The sequence below is a fragment of the Giraffa tippelskirchi genome, chromosome 6 (assembly GCF_054371585.1).
Source record: "Giraffa tippelskirchi isolate mGirTip1 chromosome 6, T2T-mGirTip1v1.2.pri, whole genome shotgun sequence".
Taxonomy (NCBI): Eukaryota; Metazoa; Chordata; class Mammalia; order Artiodactyla; family Giraffidae; genus Giraffa; species Giraffa tippelskirchi.
In genome coordinates, this window is record NC_137280.1 from 141,949,425 (window position 1) to 141,976,362 (window position 26,938).

The window sequence follows — 26,938 nt, forward strand, 5'->3', positions numbered from 1 at the left end:
AAGAAAATTTTAATATCTTATTTTTTAGAAATAATGGCTTCTCAACTATATTTCTAAGCAGATATATGAAGAAACAGTTAAGCTTGTCTTTGAGAAAGCTAAAAAAAAAAGAAAGCCTATGTGGGAATAGCTTCTGGCTGCCTCATCCTCTGAGGATGCTAGAAAGAAGCCAAAACCTGGATCTCTCTCTTTGTTGTACCGTATTAACCAGTATTATGACCTTTGAATACGTCTGTTAACCTCTCAGGACACTGACTTTCTAATTGGTAGCAGACATACTGCACTTTGGCTAAGATTCAGTGTCAAACTTCCTATAATAAAAATGTTGGCAAGATGGAAAGAGTCTAGAAAGTGGTGAAATAAAAGGGTTGGAGAGAGATTCTCTGGGGAAAACAATGGGTTTGCTGGCTGCTGATGCAGGGCTGTAGTGTTGCTTTAGGGAAGGCAGGGAATCTTCAAATCTCTTTTCCCTGGTGTGTCTATCCAGTTTTGATCTGTGACTTCAAATTAGTGTGTGAATGACAAGACCCTACAAAGAAGCATTAGGTGTTTTGTGGGCAGCCTTCATATGTCCAGGGTGGGAGAGAGGGCAGAGCTGGGGGTCACTCTTGGTCCAGAGAGATGCTGCTGCCGCCAAATGCCCCTTGGGGAGCCCAGTGGCAGCCTAGGGAGTTACATGTCTCCAGGCTAGTCTGATCAATAAAGGGCATCCTTACTATAGCAACGCAGTGTGGTGGCAGGGCTGTCCATGGATCATGTGCCCCCCTCCCCAGACACTGTGGAGTTTGCAGCAGGCAATTAGAACTTGAGGGCAGCTTCTCTCAGAGGTCGATGAGCTGACAGATGAGCAAAGAGCTTTCCTGCTCTTCCATCCCTGTGTGGTCATGGAAGAGTTTTAGCTCACTTACCTTTGGTATTAGCCCTTCTTGGGTTATAATGGGAAAATCACAGCAAGGCTTAGGAGTAGAAGCATGGGGAAATCCAGAGAATTCTCTTATTAATAATAACAATAACAATAGCTAATTTTTATTGTTTGTGTTACTCTGATTAATATCTCCTCTCTAAATTGTAGCTCTCTGGGCACAGAAACAGTAAGTATTTTCACATACCTCTATGTCCATAGCATCTTGGGCTCAATAAATGTTTACTGAATGAATTAGTCAATTGCTGATTGCAAAACAGGCACCATATTGAAGGTTTAACATAGGTTGTCTTGTTGTATCCAGTTAATGTACTATTACCCTCATTTTATTGACAAATCCAAAAGAGGCTGCTAGAGTCAAAGCAGCTTGCCTTGGATCAGCCAGGAAATGTCTGTGCTATTATAGGAGGCACCTTAGTTTTCCAGTTACTAGAGCAGGGTTTCTTAACTATGACAATATTGGCATTTTGTGTCAGATAATTATTTGTTGTAGGAGGCTGTCCTGTACATAAGATATTATCAGCACCCTTAGCCTCTACCCACTAAAAGCCAGTAGCACACCCTCTTCTTGCCATTTATAACAATCAAAAATGTCTCAAGATACTGCCAATGTCTCCTTGGAGGAAAATCACCCCTAGTTGAGAGCTGTTGTACTAGAGCAAAGCCCAGACTAAGATGAACCCTGAAAGAGGGTTTATTTTGCCTGCCTTTCACAGTGTGTATAAATGATGTGTATGTGTTACATTTATTGAAGGTGAAAAGGTTGCAAAGCAAAGCTTTAAAAGGCTTTTGTAAAACTACGTGGGTTTATGTATGTGTGAGCAAGGGGGCCTCAGCCAGGAGTTACATCTTTGGGCTCCAGGCTTGTGACCCCTTTGGTTATAAACGGAGAAGTTCAGCTTAGAATCTAGAAGGGAGATGACCCCAAAGTGTCTGGGAAGTTCCTTCTAAGAACCACATTACCTCTGAGAGAAAATTACATTGTCCTGGAATGATGGTTGAGGGCAGCCTAATACATGGAAAGAGCAAAGGCCTGTAAGTGTTCATTATTTCCTCTAAGCTTGTTTCTTCATCTGTAAAACTAGAGATTCTAGGAAGATTGACTTAGATGATCATCAATTCTGAGGCACCCAGGCTGACAATGATAGTGTCTCCTACCTGGAGCTACTGGTGTGTACGTGTGCAAAGACAAAAGGGATGGACACTTTTCTGAAAGTTTGATATGTATTAACTCACTTAATCTTCATAATTCCTGATAAACATAGCCATGTAAGAATGCCTGGTCAGCGGATCACAGAACTGGATTCCAATGTATTTCCATTGTCGACATTGTTTAGAGTACCCAGTTAAAGTTCTTATCGATGAATTCCAAAAATACTTTTTTATTCATATTGGTTATATGTGGAATTTTGAGACTCAAGTTTTTTTTTTTAATTCCACAAAGCATATATGATAGGGTTGTTTCACAATTATTCTTATAGCAAATTGGGACCTACATGCTGATGAGAGAATTAAAGTAATTTTATGTGATACTTCCAGAATATAATACATATTGCATAATTTTCCTATTGAGAAGAATGATGTTTTCCAGATGCAATCATATATAAACCTAATTATTAAATGTTCACTAGGGTATAATTTAAATTAATCTATTCTGCTTTTTAAAAAATACATTCCTTCCACACTGAGATGTTTTATTTCTAGTTAGGAAAACTATAATTTGAACTTTTAACTATCATGCTTAATTTCTCAAAGTAAGGCAGTTAGTCTTTGGAACTTCTATTATTTGTGTGGTAAATCTCCTGTTCATTTAAAACTTTTCCTCAATTCTTCCTTTTCTTTGGGTTTGGGATACATATTCATAAATCTATATTCTAAACTAGTACCTTCTACTATATTGCTTAGAGCAATTGATTATAAACTTAATATCTTTAAACTTTTTAATATCACATCACTATCAACAAAATATTTTTGAGTGTGTGTCTCTGTATGCACAGTTGTTATAAATTATATATGTTACTTTCTTGCTTTATATTGGTAAGGTTCCACTTATTTCCTTTTTTAGGCAAAAATAAATACACCATATGTAATGTTTTCACATCCATATTAATCATTTCACACATCACGTTTGAGAGTCCATTGTGATAGAGAAGTAATATGGCCTATTTCTTCCCTGATAAATGAGGGATATTATCCATCCTACTTATCTCAGAGTTGGCAAGAGACTCAAATGAAATGAAATAATAGTGATTATAATTGTATCAGTTAGCTATCACTATCTAACAATATTATTTTAATGATTATTTTATTATTTTAATGATTCCTCCAAATAAGCTTAAATTATATTGGCATATTAAGATGTTCTCTGGATTGAAAGACTTCATTTGGATGAATTACCATGAGTTTTCAGCTATGTTTTGCTGGAAGTTCCATTTTTCTTTATGCCACACTATTAAAAATTTTAAAACTGTAAATATCATTTGACCAATGATGAGACTGAAGCGTCAGGATATTTGTTATCGTGATTATACCTCACATACTACCCCAAGGATCTGAGTATGTTTACAATAGAGAATACATATTAAAATAGAAATGAGTACATGGATACTAGCTTTTTGTTTTTTTAAGGAAAGATGGAAAGAGGAATGATTGGATCAAAAAAGTTAAGCTGAGGAAATCTGTTGCAGTTGGGCATAAATATAAGTTCCAAGTTTTTGAGCTATTAGGGCAAAAGGAAAATATCTGCATACTCTTGTTATCCAATAAAAGATAGCATTATAAGAGACAACCTCTTTTATTCTCTAAATTTGAACTAAGGGAGAAATTTGCATTGAAGTTATTTATGTTAGTAGCATCATCATGTCTCTATTACTATTGTTATCAGATTTTTTCTTTGTGGGTGCCCTTTATACTGACCTTCCATGAGAGAATTATGCTGAGAGTAATAAGAAACAATAAAACTCTTGGGCAGACTTTAAAAAGACAGCATATAAAATTTAAAAATAGTGTTATTGAAATACAATAGATGGATCGTATTGCAGATTCAGTTCAGTTCAGTTGCTCAGTCGTGTCCAACTCTTTGCGACCCCAAGGACTGCAGCATGCCAGGCTTGCCTGTCCATCACCAACTCCCAGAGCTTACTCAAACTCATGTCCATCGAGTCGGTGGACATATTGCAGATTAGATACAATTAAAAAGGAAATTATTAGATTGGAAGATAAATCAGAGGAAATTACAAATTGCAACACAGAGAAACAAAGAAATAGAAAATGTTAGGAGCTATGTAGGATAGAGTGAAGTGAAGTGAAAGTTGCTCAGTCATGTCCGACTCTTTGCAACACCATAGACTATACAGTCCATGGAATTGTCTAGGCCAGAATACTGGAATGGGTAGCCTTTCCCTTCTCCAGGGGAATCTTCCCAACCCAGGGATCAAACCCAGGTCTCCCTCATTGCAGCTGGATTCTTTACCAGCTGAGCCACAAGAGAAGCCCAAGAATACTGGAGTGGGTATCCTATCCCTTCTCCAGCAGATCTTCCCAACCCAGGAGTCAAACTGGGGTCTCCTGCATTGCAGGTGGATTCTTTACCAAATGAGCTATCAGGGAAGCCTGGAGGATAGAGTTAAAGACTCTAAACTGTCTAAACAGTTGTGGAAGAAGAGAATAGAAGAGGAGGCAATATTTGAGGAGATAATGACTGATAAATTTCTAGAGTTAATGAAAGACATGAATTCTCAGATTAAAATCATATCAAACAGGACAAAACAAATTTATGAGCAAAGCCTCATAAATAGCAAACTGAAGAAATTTTCAAAACAAACAGAAAAATATCCTTCCCCCAGGTTATACATTTAATTGCAAGCAGAAGATAATTAAACAATGAGAACTGAATTTTAGTAGCAGCAATGGAATCCAGAATGATTCCTTCAAAAGTCGAAGAAATCAGTCAACCTAGAATTATATATCCAATTAATGCATCTTTCAAAAGTAGGAAAAAAGGAAACTTGCAGACAAATAAAAACAGTGTTCATAAGCTACCAACAATTCTTAACAAAATCACTTCTAAAGGATAGACTTCAGAAGGGAGGGAGATAATCTCAGAAAAAAGATAGAATGAAATAAATGCGCACTTCAAAAGAAAGCAAGAAAGGAAACTCACACAAATGCAAATAAGACAAATAGTACAAAGTAAGGTGGTAGAAATCTAAATGTAATTGTAGTTTAATTATAAATAGGAAAAATGATATATTTAAAAGACAAATGTTTTAGGATTTGGTTAAAGAAAAATAGCACTAAAAAGAAAGCAAAACCCAGTTTTATGTTGTTTAAGAGATTGCAGTAAAATTATGAGGACACACAAACATAAAGAACAGATCTGTGGTTGTCAGTGTTGTGTGGGGGAGTGTGGGGGAAGGGATGGATTGAGAGTTTGGGATTAGCAAATGCAAACTATTATACTAGAAGAGATAAAAATCAAGGGCCTATTGTTTAGCACAAGGAAGTATATTCAGTATCCTGTAGTAAACCATAATGGAAAATAATAGGAAAAAATGTATATGAAATATATACATAGATTTCTAAGAATATATATATATAATCTGATTTATTTTGCTGTATGCCAGAAACTAGCACAACATTGTAAATCAATTATACTTTAATTAAAAAACTTATAAACAAACTCTTCTGAGGGATGCAAAATGAAAAATAAAATAACTAGGATATAGAAAGGTTGAAACTAAAAGAGTAGAAAAAGACATACCAGGCAACCAAAAGAAAGATTGTGTAGCTGTGCTAATTAATAACAAACAAAGTAGATTTTTAAGGCAAAAGCATGACTGAAGATAAAGAGGGTTCCCATTTGGATGAAAATATTTCAACTCCTCAGAGGTAGGTAATATTTTAAAATTTGCATACACCTTCAAATTATATAAAGTAAAAACTGCAAGAATTGCAAAGAGAAACTGACAAATGAACATTGTAAACTTTAACATAAACTCTTCCTCAAAACTGACTGCTCAAACAGAGAAAATATTAGTAAGAATAAGGAATATTTAAGTAAAACAACATTGATCTAGGTATCATATATAATACAATTACCTAACAGTGAGAAGACCCTCAGTTTTAAGGATTATATAAGTTATAAAAATTGACTTTTTACATGGCTATAAAGCAACTCTGAACAAATTTTAAAAATCAGCATAAAAATATCAGCATCATATGAATACTGATTCATATACACACTATTCTCTTCCCATAGTAAGAGATTACAAACTGAATCCCCTACAAAGTACCTTATTTTTAGAGAAACTAAAAATAATAATAATAATTCTAAATAACTCATACATCCAAAGCAAATTATAGTGGAAATTAGGAAATAAAACATGACATATTAAAATTTGTAGTATATAAGAAAGGAAATGCTAGAGAAAAATTCAAAGCTGTATAATAGAAAAGAAGATAGGCTAAATCAGTAAGCAAACACCCTAAGTTGGAAAAGCAATACCAATAAAAATAAAAAGCAAGAAACTAGTAAAGATAAAAAAAATTAATGGAGGAGGAAACTTTGAACTTTTCAAATGCTAACTGGGATTGTCATTAATCGGTTCACGAAATATTTCTATTTACAAGCAAATGGAATGGCATTTCCCTTATCCCTACAGTTATGTATGGTCGTGTGATTTGCTCTGGCTGATGAACTGTGAGTGGAAGGAAGTATGTGTCATCTTTGGATGGAAGTTATGGTTGTCAGTACATGGCTTGCAAAAGTCTGTGTTTTTGTGTCATGCTTAACAGCAATGCTTCAGATGGTAGCTCCTCAATTAGTCTGATACTGGAGTCGAGCCCTCAGCCTAACTATGATGGACTTGTAGTGGAAGCAAGAAATAAAGATCACTGGTTGTGATTTGGTAATTTTCATAACAGTATAATCTAGTGCAGTGATTCTCAACCTGTTGGTGATTTTGCCCGTGAGGAAACATTTGACAATGTCTAGAGACATCTTGGTTGTCACAACTGTGGCAAGGTGTAGGGGGTTCCACTGGCATGTCAGCAGAGATCAGGGATGTTGCTAAACATCCTACAATGGGTAGGATAGCCCCACACAACAAAGAACCCAGCACAAAATATCTAGTACAAAATATCAATAGTGCCAACATTGAGAAACTCTGATTTTGTGTGTGTGGCTTGAAAGAGTAAGAAGCAAGTGTTTACCAAAAGAAGTGGAATCACACTGATTTTTTTTCTTTTGCTTCTATTCCAGTGAATTCTTTATTCAATCTCCCTGACACTGAATATGTTCAGTCCTATTTTTTTATCTTCCCTCTGACAAGGCTTGGTGAAGATCAAGCACTCAAGCACAGTGATTGGACCAAAAATGTTAGTGTGGAGTCGAGTCATTATGTATGTGCTGATGTAGGCAAGGTCACATACTAGTGGAGGAATTCTCTGTCTCTAGATTTCCGGAAAATTCTCTTTCCTGGGATCATAAGTACATCGTCAAATGGTTGGTGTCTGTATTTGCTTCTCTCTGTCTCTCCCATTTACCCTTCCTCTTTCCTGTTTCTTCCTCCCATGCAGCCTAAATAGTGGCATGGCCAGGATCCTTGTCTCAGGAGCAAGCTAAGCTATCTCTTCGCTCTTTCTTTTCTCACATGGCAGTTAGGTCTACAGCTACTGTATGGACCACAGCCAGGGCAGTTTGATGCCGAGCACTGCAGCATGCTCTTTTGTAGTCTGTGGATGTTTGGGTTTATTCATTTTGGAGCTGGCAGGTGTGATTGATTGATTGTCTACCTAGGCAAACAATATTCCATATGGTTCTGTCCAGTCTGCTAAAACTCTTTGCACTGAGGTTTAGAGCCAACACCTGTGCTAAAAGTGTTACTTTGATTTCCACCTAACATTAGTACTTGTTCACATATAACCCCTGAGCTCTTACTTGAAAGAATGGCTGTAGTCTGTATTTTCAGACTCCTGGCCATTGTTGTTGTCTAGTTATTAAGTTGTGTCTGACTCTTTTGAGATCCCAGGGACTGTAGCCTGCCAGGCTCTTCTGTCCATGGGATTTCCCAGGCAGAAGACTGAAGTAGGTTGCCATTTGCTTCTCTAGGAGATCTTCTGACCCAAGGATTGAATCCATGTCTCCTGCATTGGCACACTAATTCTTTACCAATGAGCCACTAGGGAAGCCCACCACCTGGCCATAATATTATATAATTGCAGGGCAAATAAACCTCACTGCTACATCTTCAGCAATTTAATTCTCTCCATTTTAGCTTGACTAAGCTCATGATTCATCTCAATAGAGAACTTTTAACCTCTTGCCAAATGATGAGTTAGTTATCAGCTAACATATTTTAAGCACTCAGTATTCACTAGGCAATCATATAAACATTTTAATGAATTACATCATTCAAGTCTCAATAACCCAATTTTAAGCAGATACTATTATTATATCCTTACTTAGCATATGAGGACAGTGGACAGAGAGTTTAAGGAACTTGGTAGTAGTGTAACATGCCACTCTTGGACTTCAGAGACTATGCTGTGAACCCCTATGCCATCTTGCTTGCCCTGTGACTTAGATTGTAATCATCCCATTTTTCTTTCAGTTCAGAAGGTGGTGGTCTTGGTCGAGTAGGACAGTTGGCAAAGTAGAGACCCATCATAGGTAGAACTTGGTGTTCTCCATTCACTCTAGCTTGTGCTGTCTGGGTCTTAGGAACATTAATTTGAAGCATTTGGTCTCTGTATGTACTGTCCACCCTTGGAAATCAAATGAAAAGCTGCCCTGGTGCCATTGCAGGGCTTGTTTCTCTTACACTGACTAGGAAGCCTTTGGTAGAACCTCAGGGGACATCAGCTAGAAAAGCTAGTATGTCAGGTTGATTTGGGAAATTGGTACTGTAAGCTCTTCAGAATCACAAACCTAGTGTTCCCTTAATTAGAGAGGTGGCCCTCCAATCAATATTCTTGCTATTCCTTGCTGAGCCATTCTCCTTGCTTCCCAGCCAGCCACTCTGGGGATTTTCAGCTGACGATGGTACAATTCTCCTGGGGCTGTACAAAGCACAGAAGGGGAGAAGGAGCATAATTTGTTGGCCTGTTACATGGGGTTGGTAAAGCACAGGGCTGCATTCATCAAAGGCAGCATAGTTCTTCCCAGTTTTGTATTCGGAATGCATGTTCCATGGTTCACAAGTGATGGCAGGATGCAGCAAGTACACTGAAGCATAGTCTGGAAGTGTTTAGCATTTTAATTTTTTTGTTGAATAAAGAAAATACCCAAAACTCCATATAAGAAACCACACTGTCCCAAGAACTGAACTCTTCCCAGATGTCTGTTACAGCTAGTTTGAACTTTGCATGAGTATCTTCTTACCTAATAAAAGAAACTGAGGTGATAAGAGAGAAAATAAAAACACAGTCACCAATTCTCGTCGTTATTGATTCAGTATCATATCAGGCATTAAATGATTGATGCATTATCTCATTTAATTTTCACAACCATCCTACAAGGTAGAGTTCTAACATCCATATCATACATACGAAGAACTGGGGATTAGAGTGCCGGAGTAAATTGTCTACAATCCCACAGGATTTGAATTCTGGTCTCATTACTCTGAAGCCCCTTATCTGAACCACTGGTTTGAATTTGGTTTATTTGTTCAAATGAAATTAGAAATTCCCACTCCAGATTTGATTAATCAGGATTCTCTCATAATCCTTGCTGACGGTATGAAATAAACTGATTAGTCTTAAAGCATGGCTGAAACAGGTCACCTCGGCTACGTTTATAGGGATAATATAATTACAGCAGTTTTCAGGAGTTTTCAGACTCCCCCAAAATAAACATTAGTGAAGAAAGATAAGTTAGAGACCCCAATTAGCCAGTTTGGATCAGTTTCGCTAGCTGGATGTATAACTTCCCAGTTCACTTTTCTTGTATAAACACAGCTGTGATGTACCAACACATGCCTTGGCATGATGGGATCCAGAGGTAAGATGGAAGTTTTTAAAGAGAGTTCTGAAAGCTGTGTTTATCATCTTGTCCTTTGCTGTCTTGCCTTAGGGCCAGATATTTATTTGGCATAAAATTGAGAAAGAAAAAACAAGCTCATCTAAATGGTTCCTTTATAACCTGAGGAAAAGACCTTGAGTTATGACCTCAGAAGACTTATATCAATAAAAGAGTCCCTTAAAACACTTACTCTTCTGTAATTTGAGCTAGTTTGCTGTTGTTACTGTTAAAGAACAATTGGCATATTATTTCACTTGCTCCTCATATTGGGACAGTGAATAGTCTAATAAAGTGTCAGCTTGTTCTCAAACGGGTTTTGTCCAACATTAGAAGACATACACAATTCCTGAAACTTAGACTTCATTTGGGAAGTTAGCTAATGACAATCAAAGAGAATGTCTAGAGAAACAGTGAAGAGAAAGGAAAACAAAGGGAATTACGTGTGAACAGGGATAAATTTATGCATTTCAGTTTGAGGGTTTGAAACAGTGTGAAATCCAACATTTATTCGTTGAGGATTCTCTTCAGTGTAGGAGATTAAAGCTCTTCATTGAGGATGAAAACACGAATTTGTTAGTTCTGCATTGGTGCTCAGTGACTTTATACCCTAAGATAAATAGAGGCTTACAACTGAGTAGTTTAGCCTGATGCCTTACTTTAAAAAAATTTTTGTGCAACTTTTTAATTAAAGAGTATTCTTCTTTGGACTGATGTTAGCACAAGCAAAGGAGGTAGCCAACTAAATACGGAGTGGCAAATAGATTTTCTTTCCTGTGACAATACTGATCGATAGAGTCAGCTTTGAGATGACTGAGGTCAAATCTGGGTTTGATTAGTGATGTCTGTCATAGACATTGCAGGGGTGAGGGAGGGGAAGAATGTTGGTAGGATGTGTATAGCTTATATTGGTGATATAAATTCTGCAGTTTGAACTGTAGCAAATGCTGTGTCTGTTCCCTAAAAAGCTTCTCCACTACTTTACTCTAGTACTCAAAACATTGTCTCTAATTTACTGCTTGGCTTACATTATTATTAAAAAATAAAAATAAAAGCTAACATGTATTGGGTTCTTATTACATGTCAGGCAGTACTTGCACTTTGCACATATTATCTTATTTACTCCTATTTCACAGATGAGGACCGTGAGACTCACTCTCTAGAAATTGAATCAAGGTCTCTTGGGCATCTGAGTTTATGCCTCTAACCACTGTGATTTTGGAGAAACTTTTTATTTTATATTGGAGTATAGCCAATTAACAATGTTGTGATAGTTTCAGGTGGACAGCAAAGGAATTCAGCTATACATATATGTATATCCATTCTCCCCAAAACTCCTATCCCATCCAGTCTGCCACATAACATTGAGCAGAGTTCCCTGTGCTATGCAGTAGGTCCTTGTCTGTTATCCATTTTAAATATAGTATTTAACACTGCATTTTTAAGGCACATTCTTGTGAGGCTTTTTATCCCGCTCTCTACTTTGGGAGAACATCTCTCCTGAGAAACCAGAAGAATATCGAACAAGAGCATAAAGAACAGAAAACAGAAAGCACAGATCTGGAACAACTTTGTAATACACGGCTAGCCCTTATTTCCCAGATCATGTAAGCCATTGGTTCTTCAACAGGCATTGGGCTATTTCATGAAGGGCCTTCTTTGGGATCCAATGTGTTTCCTAAGATGAGGAAGTTGTAAGCTTTGCTTTTATTGGGCAATAACTTTAAATTGCCGGGGGTACAGAATGGGGCTATATTGATAAAAAGGAATGCTTTGGTGGGTCTGGGGCTTGAGACACTGCAGTGGAGACAAGTTAGAGAGGTCCTTGTAGAGGAAAACAGCATTCAGTCACTTATTTATTCAATTGTTCATTTATCCAACAGACTTACTGAGTACCTGCTTTCTCTGGGCATTGTGCCAAGTGCTAGAGATAAAGTTCCTGTTAACAGGGAGTTTCAGAAGGGAGGAGACTAGCTCTGGAAATAAATGATACACTCACAGAGTTTGTCTAAGTTTGCCCTGGCTTCCACCTTTTCCACTTGGAGAGCCTGTTTTCTCCTGGTTGGATATCACTATTATTACAACACTCAACAATGTAATTCTAAACAACATAGATGAGATGTGAAAATTCACATGCATCATGTTAAGTAAAGAAAGGTCAAATACAATATTTTATCCACAATATGATCATAGCCATGTCAAAATTATATGAGTGTAACAAGATGACCTAACTGAGAATGTGTCTGAAGATTTTGAAACATTTATGAGGAGAAGCTGAAAAAAATCCTGTCTTTTAAGAGCTGCAAAGATTTTCTGTCTTGTAAGAAAATCAACCTTCTGAACTTCTCTGGGTCAGACTAGTTCTTTGTTCTAGGAAAATGACTGAATTGTCTTTGTGTTACTGAAATGTAAAGCAAGAAGTTGGCTATTATTTGGGAGGCTTATGAACTCATCAAGACACCTTTGACTGAGAAACCAAACGCTCTGTGTGGTCATGTTCTTTTGTTGCCTGGGTGTGAGCAGGGCATCCTGTGTTTCTTTTATCTGTGTGGGCTGAAACTGCACTGTGCCCTAACTATGGTCACCTGTGTCTGGGGTGGTCTGTAGATTATTATTTGAGCTTTTGTCTCCCAGGGAAGTGATTTCCAGAAAGATAAGCAGACACAGTTTTTATCTCATGTGGGCAGTATCAGGCTGGCCTAGGGTTTGGGGTTAGATTGGGCTTTCAGTGATCTATTAGATCTGGTCATCCAGGTTTTGAGAAGTGCCCTGATTCTGGATTATTATTTTCTTATATTAAGTTTATGCTGGGACCAAAGAGTGGGGCCACATTCTTATGAGTGAGAGTAAGGACTTGCTCTGGGAAGGAATGGTGTTGTCTTTCCTTAAGATTGTTATTGCCTTAATTTTCAGTAACATCTTATGGAAAAACCAAAAGAAATTTTTTGGCCGACTCAAAAGTTTCCTTCTGTTCTTCTTGAACTATAAGTAAAGTCTTATTAGAAGTTGGAGCCTCATCTCACTACTGCTGTGGAGAATCAATAGAAAATCTTCTTTCACTTTGAGGATTCCAGACAAGAGGATGTTCAATTTGCTCTCCCTCTGAGGCCTGGGTTATAGACCCCAGACTTTGGTCCTTAGAACTGCAGCAGAGGTAGGCTGCAGCAAAAGTAATGTAACTGCCACCTCCCCTTTCCAACCTCTGTCTATCCCCTATTCTCCTAGATGAAAAATGGGATGGAATTTTGCAAGGACAGTGTCCCCTAAGATCTAGCAGTCAAGTTGGTAAGGCTTAGAGATCTGGGCAGGCAAACACATTTGGTAAACAACAGAAAAGAAAGGATGGCAAATGGGAGGAAAAAAAAGAGAAAAGAGGAAATTCTGGAGAATTATTTCCATTATTTAATTTCTATAGTTATATTTTTTATAATAAATCAAGACTACATAGTGATACAATTATTGTGACCACCATCGACAAACCAAGTCCCTGTTCAACAAGGGGTTAATATCTGACATTAACTCCATCAACTATCGTCCAATGTAAAAGCTGAAGGTGTGTCATCTGCAATATCTTTCACATAAATCTACTAATTGATTTTTTTTTCATGTCCCAGGTGGAATTTCTTGTGTTTTAATTTACACTGAGTCCATTTGTGCAGTTTTGCTGGTTTCAGCAGGACAGCGTGTTGGTTGGTGAAGGCAGCCAGTCCTGAGAGCTAAAATCACCTAATTCTTATTCTTGTAAAATGATTTAAGTCCTACTTATTTTTTAGTGTACGAAAGACATGTTCATGTATCTAAATTAAAAGGTACCAAAGTTAAAAAAAAAAAAGTGCCAAAGTAAACAGTTCCTTCCTGTTGCTCTTCAGAGATGATTATTTACCAATTTCTTGAGTATTTTTTCCAGAGATAATTTATGCTGCTGCTGCTGCTAAGTCACTTCAGTCGTGTCCGACTCTGTGCGATCCCATAGATGGTAGCCCCCCAGGCTCCTCCGTCTCTGGGATTCTACAGACAAGAATACTGGAGTGGGTTGCCATTTCCTTCTCCAGTGCATGCATGCATGCTAAGTCGCTTCAGTCGTGTCTGACTCTGTGCGACCCCATAGACGGCAGCCCACCAGGCTCCTCTGTCCACAGGATTCTCTAGGCAAGAATACTGGAGTGGGTTGCCATTTCCTTCTCCAATAATTAATGCATATATGAGCAAATACTTGTGTCTGTGGTGTTTTTAAATGCACATTTAAATGCTCATCTTGAGCCTGACGCTCTGTTGAGCATTTTACATGCATTGATCCTTCAACTGTCACAATATACTTGGGTTTTTTGGAGGGGGGCAGGGGGATTCAAGTATTGTTAATATCCCCATTCTGTAGAGGAGAAAACTGAAACTCAGAGACCATGGTGTGGTGAGCTGTCTTATTATACCAGTGTGGGAGAACCCTTTGTTAAATTGTTAGGAATTTTGTGATCTGGTTGACCACAGACAGCTTGAAATTGAAATCATTGGGAGTGTTTGCATTTGTAGAAATTGGCAGATGCTGCAAATCACATTCCTTCTAGCCAGAGCTGGCTGGGCAATGTTTACTAACACACCATTTCTCAGAGATGTCCAACGACTTGCTCAAGATCACAAGCTAGTGGTGGCTGAGTCAAAATTTGACCTCAGGCCTCTCTGACTCTGGACCCTGTGTTCTGAGCCAGGATCACACTGAGAAGCAGAAGAAAATGAACTTGAGCTTCCCAGTGCCTGTTCTGGTGACCTCCCAGCCCTTGGGCTCTCCAGATCTAGGCTGCGTTATGCTATCTCTCTTTCTCTTTTGTAAGCACTTTCATTTTCATTAGTGTCTTAATAGTTTGTTTCCTTCTCATCATAAAACTGACCTATGCTTCTTGCAGACAAGTTGTGAAATTAAGAAATATATTAAGAAGTAAATAGCCATCCCTGAAATAACTGGTGCTAGCATTTGTCACCTTTTACTGACTTTGACCTTTGTGTTTTTGGTTGCTTGAACTAAGCTTGATTCTTATTTGGTACCTCTGTTTTTGCCTTTGGACATTCTTCTCTTTGATTTGTTATTTGATGTTTCTTTGTACTTTTCACACTGCTTGTTCACATAGGATACCTAGCTGTGACATGGGCTGCAATTAACCCTGTTCTATGTAGCATCAGCATGTATGGTGGAAAAAAAAAAAACAAAAAAACGATGTAGTCAGCTTTATCCTTGAATCAGGCCCAGTGCCTCAAGAGGCTCATGATGTGAGAAGCAAGAGGGAAACAAAAACACCAGTTCAGGTTGCCTGATTCACACTCCCTGTGATATGTGTCTTGAGTGAATGAAGGCAAAATCACACACACAGTTTACACTGTTCTTTCTCTTCCTCACTATTTTTTTCCACTGAGCTAGAACACAGTAGTTGAATTTATGTAATTTGAATGTGCAAGTTACATACTTTCTTGGTAAAACAGAACAGCAAGAGGAGCTAAGTAAAACGCTTAGCCTTCTAAAGCATAGAAAATCAGTTGCTCAATGTTAGTGCATTGTTAACTTTAGCTGTACCAGCTAACAATATTATATTTCACCTCTAGAATATACCTTGAAGACAATATTTATGTGTTTGTATGCGTGCTAGCATGTGAGTCTTACTATGTGTGTGTATATATATATATATATATACACACACACACACACACATATATGTATGTATAAACCATAATAACTAATTCTGCATCAGGTAAATGATTGGGAGTGTTAAAGAGGAGTCGTTTTCTTCACAACATTGCAATAGTGAGTAAGTGGCATAGAGAAATAGAGGCTGTCCCAAGAGACAAACCCTGTCCTTGGCTTTGGGCTATGCAAGCCCTGTAGGTTCTGAGCATCAGTGATACAAATTGTGCCAATCTGTTAGAACAGACCCAGCTTCCCAGTGGTTTTGTGACTGTCGCCTGCCTCTGCATTGCTTATAATGAAATGGTTCTTGGACAGCTGGGTTATCAGCAAAGAGCTATGTAGGAAGTGCCCTGCCCAATTAATCAGATGTCATTCTGACCAGATTTCTTCAGCACACTGCTTCATGGTAAACAGCAGAGTATTAATAAATGAAAATCAAAAAAAGACAAAGGAGAAAGACATCATTTTCATGTATACTTGTCTTAAGGCATATTTTTCCATTTCTGAAACTTGAAAAATAACCATCTGGAAAGAATCATATTATAGACAAGGCATGTCATGACATTTACAGCAAATATTTTTTCCTGTGAGGATCAGTATTCTCTCATTGCCCCATCAACTGCCATATAATCAGATACCCATAAAGTATTCAATAAATAGAGGGTTTCTGCAATAAATCAATAGTGCAGGAATAATATGTTTTAAGTGTTCACATTTTCCTTTGTTTATCCTTCTTTTTAAACACACAGTTTTGCGTCACAAATCTCCTTAAACGTTTGTCTTTGTTTCTTTGCCTCTCAGCCACCCAGTCTCGGGCAAATGACATTAAACTGCACCACTGCAGAGAGATCTCTGGCATAAATAAATGTATCAGGAGGTCAAGAGGTCAAGAGCATAAATGAGGCAAAGATTTCAAAGAAATCACCGACCAAATGATTTATAAATCATGGAAAATACTGCTCCAGCCATAAAAGAGAAATTAAATTTATACATCATGAGCTTCAAGATGCTTTGGGTTCTGGTGGGTAACTGGGTTAGAAATGGAAGAGCTTATGTCATCCTGTTGTTGGTTTGGAGCCTTGTTACAGCGGCATTTACCCCAGGACTCTAAATCAGGAGGACTGAGATTAAACTCCCCCGCCCTTCTCCTGTGTCTCCAGAAACATTTGCTTTTACCTCTGACCTAGAATTTCCACCCCACCAGCCTCGACTCTTGAGTGGGGTAAACATCAGTTCACTATTGGGCAGGATGATTGTACCCAAGAGTGAATATGAGCCTCCCATCTGTTGGTGAAAGGCTGAGAGTCCTACCTTTGTCTACAGAAAAGCAACAGAGAATTAATTATAGCATCTGCCCTAGCTGGCCAAGGATGATGTGGAACTGAGACCTTCTGGAACATAACAGCCAAACCATCTATAGGAGAGAGTAAAACAAGCCAGTCTGTGTAAAAAGAACAATAATACCTTATGCTATAATCATCTGTAGAGAGAATCTGTCCAGAACTTTTACAACTTAAAAATAATCCTTTCTACTTTTTGACGCATTTTCTTCAAAAACATGATGTTTAATCATTTCTCTCTTCTTCCCTGGTCCCCAATTTTTTTTCTCTTTTTTTTTGCATTTGGGAAAATATCAGATTGGAAACTGCTTGAAAGTATCTATTTCATCTCTATATGAAATGTACACAATGATCTGTACATAAAACTGAAGTAATTTCATGGGGAACTTGCCGAAAATATAGTCAGTTGGGAATGTCACTTCCGAGTTAAACAGATGTGAAGCGGCAAATGACACCATGAACAGCCATCAAACTTCGGAATTGATTGCTGCTCTTTATGACCTATCTGTTGGGGACTTAAACTTGGGGCTAGTTTTAAAGTTTTCCTGGAAACAAATTTTGGTAATCCTACTCAATGGAAACAATATGCTGGTTTCTAGCTTGAAATACAGATCTGTGGTGATAACAGAGAAAAACAATATGCTGTGTCAAGATTCCTTTGCTCTCACAATCCCAGGTAGTATTTCAGTGGAGCTCTGAGTTTTCTTCCTTCTCTTTTCCTTCCTCTCTCCCTCCCCACTTTCCCTCTCTTCTTCTCTCTTTTCCGTTTCAATTTTTTCTTCTCAGGCTTCTTTTCTTAGCTTTCAGGTATTTGCAGGAAGAAAATCTGTTAGAAAATTTTTGGCTATGTGTTTTGCTTTTTAAATATCTTAGATACATTTTACTCAAACATTTGGGATTAAAGAAATGTTAAGATGCATTCCCCCCGACCCAAATACTTTTTCTAGTTTTCCTAAGCCTAGGTTATATGTTAAAGGACATTTAATCCACATCTTGATACTGCCTTTATTCTTACATTATCGAAATTGGGTTTTGAGTCACCTTGCTTAATGATGTCTTTCCAATTCTTTTTTCCTTGATAATTGGAAAGTTGAGTCTTATAGATCGGGCCACAGATCTATGCTGTGTTTGGAATTCTGGCTCCTGAGAACTGGTTAGTACTGTTTTCTTTCTTTATTCATTTTAGAAGGATGCTTTATCTTCCTTATCTTAGAACCACTATAAATACCCCAGTGGGGCATCTACCTAAGAATCATCACTTTCCCCAAATAGATTTAATATAGAAAGTTGAATAGGTGAAAAAACAAACAAGCTCACATAAGCTGCCTTACTTTTCTCTGCCTTTAGCTTTTTTTCACATTGAAGAAGAGCAAACCTGAAAAAGAAACAGATTTTTGCAAAGATCTGAACATAATACTGCAAACCTTTTCAGTAGTTTTCCCCAATATTCTCATAGCAGTTTGCTTGGATTATGTCTCCTTATTCAATAAAGGACAAAAAAGAGTATTAATTCACATCTTAGCAAAAACATGTAAATTATATATCTGGAGAGAACCTGTTAATAATGATTAGTTTGTTTGCATTTTTCTGTGACTTGTTAGAAATTTTGAATGGTTTTCTGTTGAGCCAATTTGGTTGCTCACTTAGCCTCTTCCTTACACCATGGCTCTGGTGTTCTCAGTTATAGCTTTCTGTCTCAGAGTTGGGCTTTCATGTAGTTGGGTCTGTTGGGCCAAGAAAGAGAAGAGAGAATCTCTGCTGCCACTAAATCTCTAACTTTGTTAAAGATTTTATTCATTTTTAAGGACGTGAGCAATGAGTACTACTATATTTGCCTTTTCTGGTCCATTGCCTTTTCTTTTTCCCCCAAAGAATTCCTACTTTCATTGCAAATACTTTTTGTAAGGGTTCCATATTTTCAGTACAGTGTTTGTCTGGATATTACAACATTGGGCAGGTTGCCCTGTAGGAGGTCATGTGTTTCCACAAGAATAATATTATAATGAGGAGGAGGATATTCCATCTAACAAATCATTGTAATAACATTTATAATGATAAAAAGCAAAAATACTATTAAGTTTTCAAAGGAAACACAATGTAAATGTTCATACCTTTGTGACAGATATTGCTTGAGATCATTTATAAGTTATCCAAATTATATCTCTGGTCCATTGGCTGTTGATCACGTCTCATGGCTTTGTTTTTTTAGCACATGATATTTTGTTTGTGCTGAGAAATAAAGTCATAATCTTGAACATGCAGATGAAGAGAGGGCTGAGGTATTCTGTATACAGGCTCTGTGATGAGGTCTATTATTACATGGCTGCTATACAGTATATAATAATGGATGACAAGCAGTGTGACAGTCTGAGTAGAGAGTAAGTGAGACAGTAATTCAGAAATTCTAGTCTCATAAAGCAAAAAAAAAAAAAAAAAAATCCAAAAACAAATATTGCTTACTGGTTTCAGCATGGAATTTCTTTAATAATACTCTCTGATTTAAGTGAAATCAGATATAATTTCCTAGGGCCTATTTTAAAGAATAGAGAAGAATCTTGTATTTAGTTCATGGACAGAAGACTATGAAGAATTCTTCACATTTTTTTCTTTTGTTGTCTGAATATCTGCTTCCTCAACTTCCCTTTGTAGTAAAAGCAATTAGGAGCATGGTCTCTGCAGTTAACAGTTCAAATCTTGCTTCAGCGACAAACTGATCTTATGCAGGCTACTTGACTTCTCCTTGCCTCAGTTCTGTTCTCTGTAAAATAGTGAAGACAGTACTACCCACCATGTAGAGTCACTGTGAGATTTAAGTACACGAAAAGCAGAAGAGTTCTTGGCACACAGTGAATTAACAATTACTAAATATTCGCTGCTGCTATTATTACTGTTGCTATTGAACACCTACCTTTTGCATAGACAGGTTAAGGCAAACTGGGCTAGCCTATGCTCACATGATTCTAACCTGGCTAGATGTTAATTGCTAAGAGTACTAAAATAAGGCTCTGAGACCTCCAAAGGCAAACTGAAAATTAAGCACTTGGCTGTTAAGGGATAGTACCTGTGTGTGCATGATAATTTTATAGTTAAGAAAAATGGAAATGTACAGTGAAAATCTGATAATGAGGAAAGAACATTGGATTATGAGTTGGAAAATGTGCCATTAAAAACAAACAAACAAACAAACAAACAAATATGCATGACCTTGGGCAGATCACATGTCCTCCTTGAATCTCATCAGCCAAATGAGAATGGGAGTGATGATCCCCACTCTGTGTGTTTCCCAGGATTACTATGGGATCCGATTAGAAGGAACTTGGGCACAGGAAAGCTCTCTGGAAAGATGAATGTGCTGTTCAGGCAGGAGGTGATGCAAGTTGAATGACAGAGCAGGCTCTTGCCCATCAATCCTGCACTTCCACTGTTGCTGTTCCTGCTCCAGTATGGGATGCTGGAGGATGGCCCGATTGCAAATTCCAGGGCACGCACGTGGCCTGCTGATTGCAGTGGCACCTGCTGTGCAGAAGGAACTAGGGCGCATTTTTATGTGTCAATTCCAGACAGACAGATAATTTTGCTTTGGAATAAAGAGGCTTTCCTGGGTGAAATGGGACAAATGCTTAGACCCCCATATCCTCTGAAACAGCATCTGAATGGTTGAAGCTTTGTGCCCTTTGAGGTCTGAATGATACCTAGTAATTTTGTGACAGTCTATTCCTTAGGCAGAGTCGCAGAGTTCAGCAGCCACCCCCTACAGCCCTGGCAAAAGCAGTTTCCGAAAATGCCAGAATAGAGAGGAGTTAATATACAGTGCGGAAGAGGAAAGGCCCAGGGAGTCCAAATCCAAGCCAGGAGACCGTTTTCAACAATGAGTGGGAAAGAGAGCATGTACACACATGCACGCGTGTAAGGCACAGAATTAAGAGGACCAGAAATCTCCCCTATACCACCAATCCAGATGCAGAAATAAGAGGAGGGGGCCCGGTTGGGGCCCTAATATATCACTCAGCCTGGCACGAGCAGGGAAGTCACGAGCCTGGCACCAGCCACTATGCTCCGGGGCTGCCTCCCCACCTTGGGCGGCAGAAGGGCTGCAGGCTGAGCCGTGACATCCTGGGCCTGTGCTCCTCAACAGATGGCACTGTAAATCTGAAATATTCCACAGGAGAAAGACAAATGGGAATCAGCCGAGAAGGCTCGGAGCCTGGCATACGGAGCGAAATAAATAGAGGCCCAGCATCCTTATGGGGCCGTTCCTTCCTCCTGCTCTTAAATATCACACTTCTGAAGTCATCTCCCATTGGAACTCCCAGCAACTGAATAGGTTCATAAACACAGTTCTCTCTGGGCAGAGGGAAACTGAGAACTAAGGTGGTTGTCCGGATGCTTCCAGCACAAAGTTAGGTGTGGAGATTGAGCTTTTGAATGATTTCACACGAGACTCCACTCTGGCTGATGACTCTGCCCTTATCCTCCACCCCCTGGCCCCATTATTGAGCAGGAAACAATCCCTTCCCTAATCTTAAACATTTGCTGACCGTGTGCTATGTACAAGTCTCTATCATTCATTCATTCGCTAGTCATTTATTCTCCTTTATTGAGCATCTCCTTTTTCTCCTACGCTGTGCTTGTGACTGAGGCCACAGAGATAATTGATGGTAACTTGCCCTCAAGAAGTTCTAGTTCAATGTCATGGATAGATATTAATCAGGCTTACAAAACCAAATACAATGGTTAAAAGGCTCGCTTTGCCCTTTAACAGAGAGAGAAGCTCTGGATGTACTGATAAGATTTGGAGTCCAGTATTATCTTACCTGTGTTTCAGTGAGTCCATTTGTGACAAATTTCCATTGAGGTGTTTCAGAATCTCTTGTTTGAGGCTGATGTATGTAGTTGTAAAGTGTTTAAAATGTCTTTATAGTACGCATACAGAGCATAAAATCCATCTCTCACTATGCTGGAGTGGGCATGGCAACCCACTCCATACTATGTTATTTTGTAGCTCTGCCTGCCTTCTTGAATGTCAGCTGCTTTGTTGCCTCTGATCTTCAGTCACACTGTTCCAATTTCAGTGAGTGCTCTGCCCAGGTCCCTTGTATGAGTGCCTTGTTGCACGCTCTCAGGCATCAGCATAAATAGCATTTCTCCAAAGAGGCAGGATGTTGTGGTGGCTGAGTGGACTCTGCAGCAGTACTGCCAGGATCAAAGTCTGAACCAGCTAATTGCTATCTATTTGATGGTGAAGGAGATGGTGGAAGACAAGAGAAGCCTGGCGTGCTGCAGTCCACGGGGTCACGAAGAGTCAGACACGACTGAACAACTGAACAAAAACAATGTGATCTTAGGCAGATTCCTTACTCTGTTAATGTTTCCCCATTTAAACAATGTGGGTTGTTATGATACCTATCTCATCAGATTGTTAGGAGGTTTAAGTTAGAAAATATATGGGAAGTATTTACAGTAGCACTCAATAAATATTAGCTTTTATTGTTCCCTATGATATCTAATGGCTTCCTAGGTGGTGCTAGTGGTAAAGAAACCACCTGCCAGTGCAGGAGACATAAGAAACACGGGTTTGATCCCTGGATCGGGAAGGTCCCCTGGAGGGAGGGCATGGCCACCCACTCCAGTTTTCTTGACTGGAGAATCCCATGGACAGAGGAGGCTGGGGGGCTACAGTCCGTGGGATCACAAAGTCGGACATGACTGAAGTGACTTAGCACACACACACTTCATATCTAAGTCGACTCACTCCTATTACTGTGTTACTCTCTGCCCTCTTTTGGTATGACACAAGTAGGTATGACAATCATGTAAGGTAATTCTGTGCTTATTTATGTTATCGATCTTTTCCAGTACAGTGTAAGCTCCACAAGGCTCTTTTACTTAACAAAGTATCCCCAGCACTTAGCATAGTGCTTGCTTATGGGTTGATTTTGGAAGTATGCTGCTTGGAAATCATTCTGTCTTGCTTTCCTAACAATGGAGAGTTCTGGATGCCAAACAGAATTTCACAAAATTTTCCATATTGTAATGGGCTTCTGGAGATATTCTCCTGAGACAATTATGAAATATAATATGCCCCCATGATATGATATATGATATCTGGATCTTTTTCAGATACAGGTAGGAAGGTTTCATTGAATCTTCTTAATGAAAATCAATCACCTAAAAATTAAATTAAGTTGATGCAACCAACTATTCAGTCCCACTTGCTTCTTAGCAAAAGCACCCAACCCACCACTGGGATCCCTGTTGCTAAGTTGTCTCAGGAAACAAATTGATTAATAGATTTTTTTTTTTTTTTCCTAAAGGCCTTTCAAGTAAGCAGGTCAAGTAGCTACGATTTCATTAGGACCTCTCTAGTCAGTGATAGCTGTGCAATTTGGTTCCAAACACCCCACTTATAGATTGGCCTAAGCCCCACAGAATTGATTGTGTTGGAGGGATTTTAGAAGTCTGTGCATTGTTATTAACTATGATTAAGGAATTTTAGAAGGGGAGTGGGAAGCTTTGCTGAGAAGCAAATATTTGCACATTTCATTCAATGAAAAGATGCACTAGGGCCAATGCACTCCCCCTTTCATCCTATGCTCTCAAAATCAAAAAAAATATTAAATTTCTTTATTAATGACACTATTTTTTATATTAACTTCTGAAATGGAGAATTAGGAACCAGCATGATACTGTCATACATTAATGAGAGATTTGGAAATAACAAAGAAGATGGTGGCAAAGCCCAAAGGAAAAGTTTGATGTGTTTAATAAGTTTGATAAGTTTGTTATTTTTGATAACTGGTCAAGTCTTCAACTTCTTCATTTTCATACCAGTAGAGCTTTAAGGGGATACAACATTAGGAGAGTAAAAGTAAACGTATTTATCCATGTACATATATCTATCTCTGTGTCTATTATCTATGTTGATATCCATGACTGTGTATATCTAAGTCACCTATCTGTCTATAATTGTGGCTCATATTGTGAACCACTATAGTACGTATATATAAAATGCACTTATTTTGTACATAGTAGCAGAGGAATTGTAATTGGGAAGACAGCTCAAAGACCAGTGATGGAAAATGAGGATCATGGAAGTAATGGTGAGTGAAGAAATCCGAGTTTCCACAATAAAAGATGCCCAGTGTAGGTAATATCTGGAGGATCCAGAGGAACTTAGTTATATAAGATAACCCAATATCTGAAACAATTTCAGGAATTATCATTTTTCTCTGAACTTCCAGGTATAATTGAAAGTCAATAAATGATAATTAATAAGGTACCTTTTATAAAAGGATAATGTCAAGTACATTTTTTTAAAAGTTGAAATAGACTTTAGAAATTCCATTTTTACAACTTAAAAAATTTAGAATTTTTAATAGTTTTAGATTTATACAGAAGTTGGCAGAATTATGCAGAGTTCCTGTATAGTCTGGGCTTCCCTTATGGCTCAGCTGGTAAAGAATCTGCCTGCGATGCGGGAGACCTGGGTTCGATCCCTGGGTTGGGAAGATCTCCTGGAGAAGGGAAAGGCTACCCAGTCCAGTATTCTGGCCTGGAGAATTCCATGGACTGTATAGTCCATGGGGTCTCAAAGAGTCAGACACGACTGAGCAACTTTCACTTTTAATACAAAATCAGCTCACTTTGCATACAAGAAAATTGTCCTAGAAAACTAAATGATTTGCTCCTGGCAATGTCAAGGGGAGAACCAGGATGCAGTTTCCTCAGCTGACAGCTGAGCGTTCTTCCTAGTAAACTGTGCCTTTTTCCATCTTGTGATTTTGTACTTCCTCTATGTTTTTGCTAATTAGAAACAAATTTGGTTCAGAAACTCATGGTGTGAAATAGATACAGGCAGAGCTGGCCTATATGACGTCTACTCCATCCCTAAGGGTACCTGAAACATCTTTGAGTAACTCTCAGGGCTCCAAGGAGGATAGTTTGGCAACAGCTCTGTGGTTCAATGACAGAACTTGTTAAAAGTTAACCATTTGGCACCATCTGCCCTGTGAGGCTTGAGGTGGGGCTGTAACTGTCTGGATCAAGAGCCACTATGAGCTGGGAGGTGACTCAAGTACACAGGTCACAGGTGGGATGCAATATTCTATAAGAAGCATTCTCTTAACCCTTTGAGATTAAACTTAAGAAAGAAAGAGTCAAATAACTATATTTGAGTTCATACAAATCCCCTAACTGTACCTCTTGGAATAAAGGCAAGATTGGCTCAAAATGTACATTTGGGTCTTCTGTTTTCCTCATTCCTAGAAAAAGAACTTCTTCCCCTTCCTTAATTTTTCCTTTTACCAATGTGGAGTAGGGGAAGAAGAGGAGCAAATAAGCAGTTAAAAAAAAAAAGGAAGAAAGAAAAAAAGAAAAAGACATTATGACATAAGGACCTAAAGTTACAGCCCAGAATCAGAAAAATTTGGATTTAATGCCCAGTGTTGCAATGTATTAACTGTGTGATTTTTGAGGGAGTTACTCAGTCTCTCTGTGGCTCAGTTTCCTTATTGGTAAACAGGAATGGTATTTATGGCAGGTGTTCAAATATGTCACTGAGGGAACTGAATGAGATAATGCATCTAAATAGTTTTGCCTCAGGCATGGGAAACTGTCAGGACTTAATTAACAGTGGTTGTTATTTTTTTCATTAGTACTACAATAATAATATTGTTAAGAGGGGAATAAATCAATAAATCAATCTTTTACTTTTAGTAGCACTCTTTAGAAAGCTACCTTTCCCAAAGTACTTGGTTTTTTCTTTGAATTTTTGATGATTATTTATTTAATGATAATAATTAATACATTGTCTCATTCATATAGCATGGTGAAATTGTCAAAGTTGAATTCACTTATTTTATAGAGTTGTGTTTTTTTTTTTAAACAGTCTCATGCTCTAAAACTGAGGTATCTGGGCTATATCCTGATTTTTTAAAGACGGAAGTATTGGGCTGGTAAAAATGTTTGGGCAAATGAACTTTATGGCCAATCCGATACTTGAATCTTCACAATATTCTTCAATCAGTTGTTTATTCAACAAGTATTTGTTAAGTGCCTGTTATGCGCCAGCACTATTCTAGTCACCTGAGATACACAAAACAAAGATCCATGATATGAGAGCTAGCTAAACCCAACATAACATGATAATAAATTATATTGCATGTTAGACAGTTGTAAGTGCTATAGAAAAAGAGAAAATCAGGACAAGGCAAGGAGTGTTGGAAGCCCAGAGGCTTGGTTTTGTTTTATTTTTAATCAAATGTGACCCTTGTGGGGACAGGCCCTAGTGTTTGGGTAAAAAGAATAGATGCTAAAAGAACTGGTCTTTCAACCACTCTTGATTTTCTGTTTTATTGCCTTCCAATGAGTCAGCTTTCCCTGTTTCAGCAGCCTGATTTCTAGTTGCTACCAATCCTAGCAGATCCACTTTTTTGACAGGCCAGAAACAGGCCCATCCAATTACTTTGACCCATAGCCCAGCCAGAGGCAGATGAAAAGTGACGTTCCAGAGCATGAACAATTCTCTCCTCCTTGTGGTTTTCTAGGATTATGGGCAAATGAGGGAATTCCATCTAGATGTTAGGTGAAAGCTCCTGGGTTTTCTAGCCCCTCTTGTAGGAATTCCAGCTTTCGTTCACAGGTGAGCTGCCAGGACACTCAAGTGCAAGGTAGCATTATCGTTAATCTCCCAACCAGGGCTCCTATTAATGTGTCACTGAAACAGCCTATTTTCTTATACCAGTTCTCACCCCTTTGATATACTGGACATGTGTCAAAGAAATCAGAGGCCATCCATATCTTATCTTACATTAGGAAGAGGCATGTAGAAATGTCCCTTCATTACCAGGACAGTCATGTCAAAAAGAATCGACTTACTGTCAACGTTTCTAACCTAACAATGTTAATGGAGCCTTTAGACATCCTTTCTGCTCATTTGTTTCTTAGATGCCTATCAAGGAGACAGTTGCACGACTTTCCAAGCTCTG

General features: G+C 38.3%; 1 protein-coding gene and 1 long non-coding RNA gene across 11 annotated transcripts in view; one reads left to right on the top strand and one right to left on the bottom strand.

Moving 5' to 3' along the window:
* LOC145510122 (uncharacterized) overlaps window positions 1-26,938 on the top strand; it is an 838,825-nt gene that overhangs the window by 429,627 nt on the left and 382,260 nt on the right. The gene's annotated exons all lie outside the window — the stretch shown is intronic.
* Window positions 16,934-19,153, bottom strand: LOC145508932 (uncharacterized). Its single transcript, XR_014055698.1, has 3 exons — window positions 19,064-19,153; window positions 18,284-18,327; window positions 16,934-17,026 (listed from the first exon to the last, which is right to left on the bottom strand). It is a non-coding gene; the product is annotated as an uncharacterized LOC145508932 (long non-coding RNA).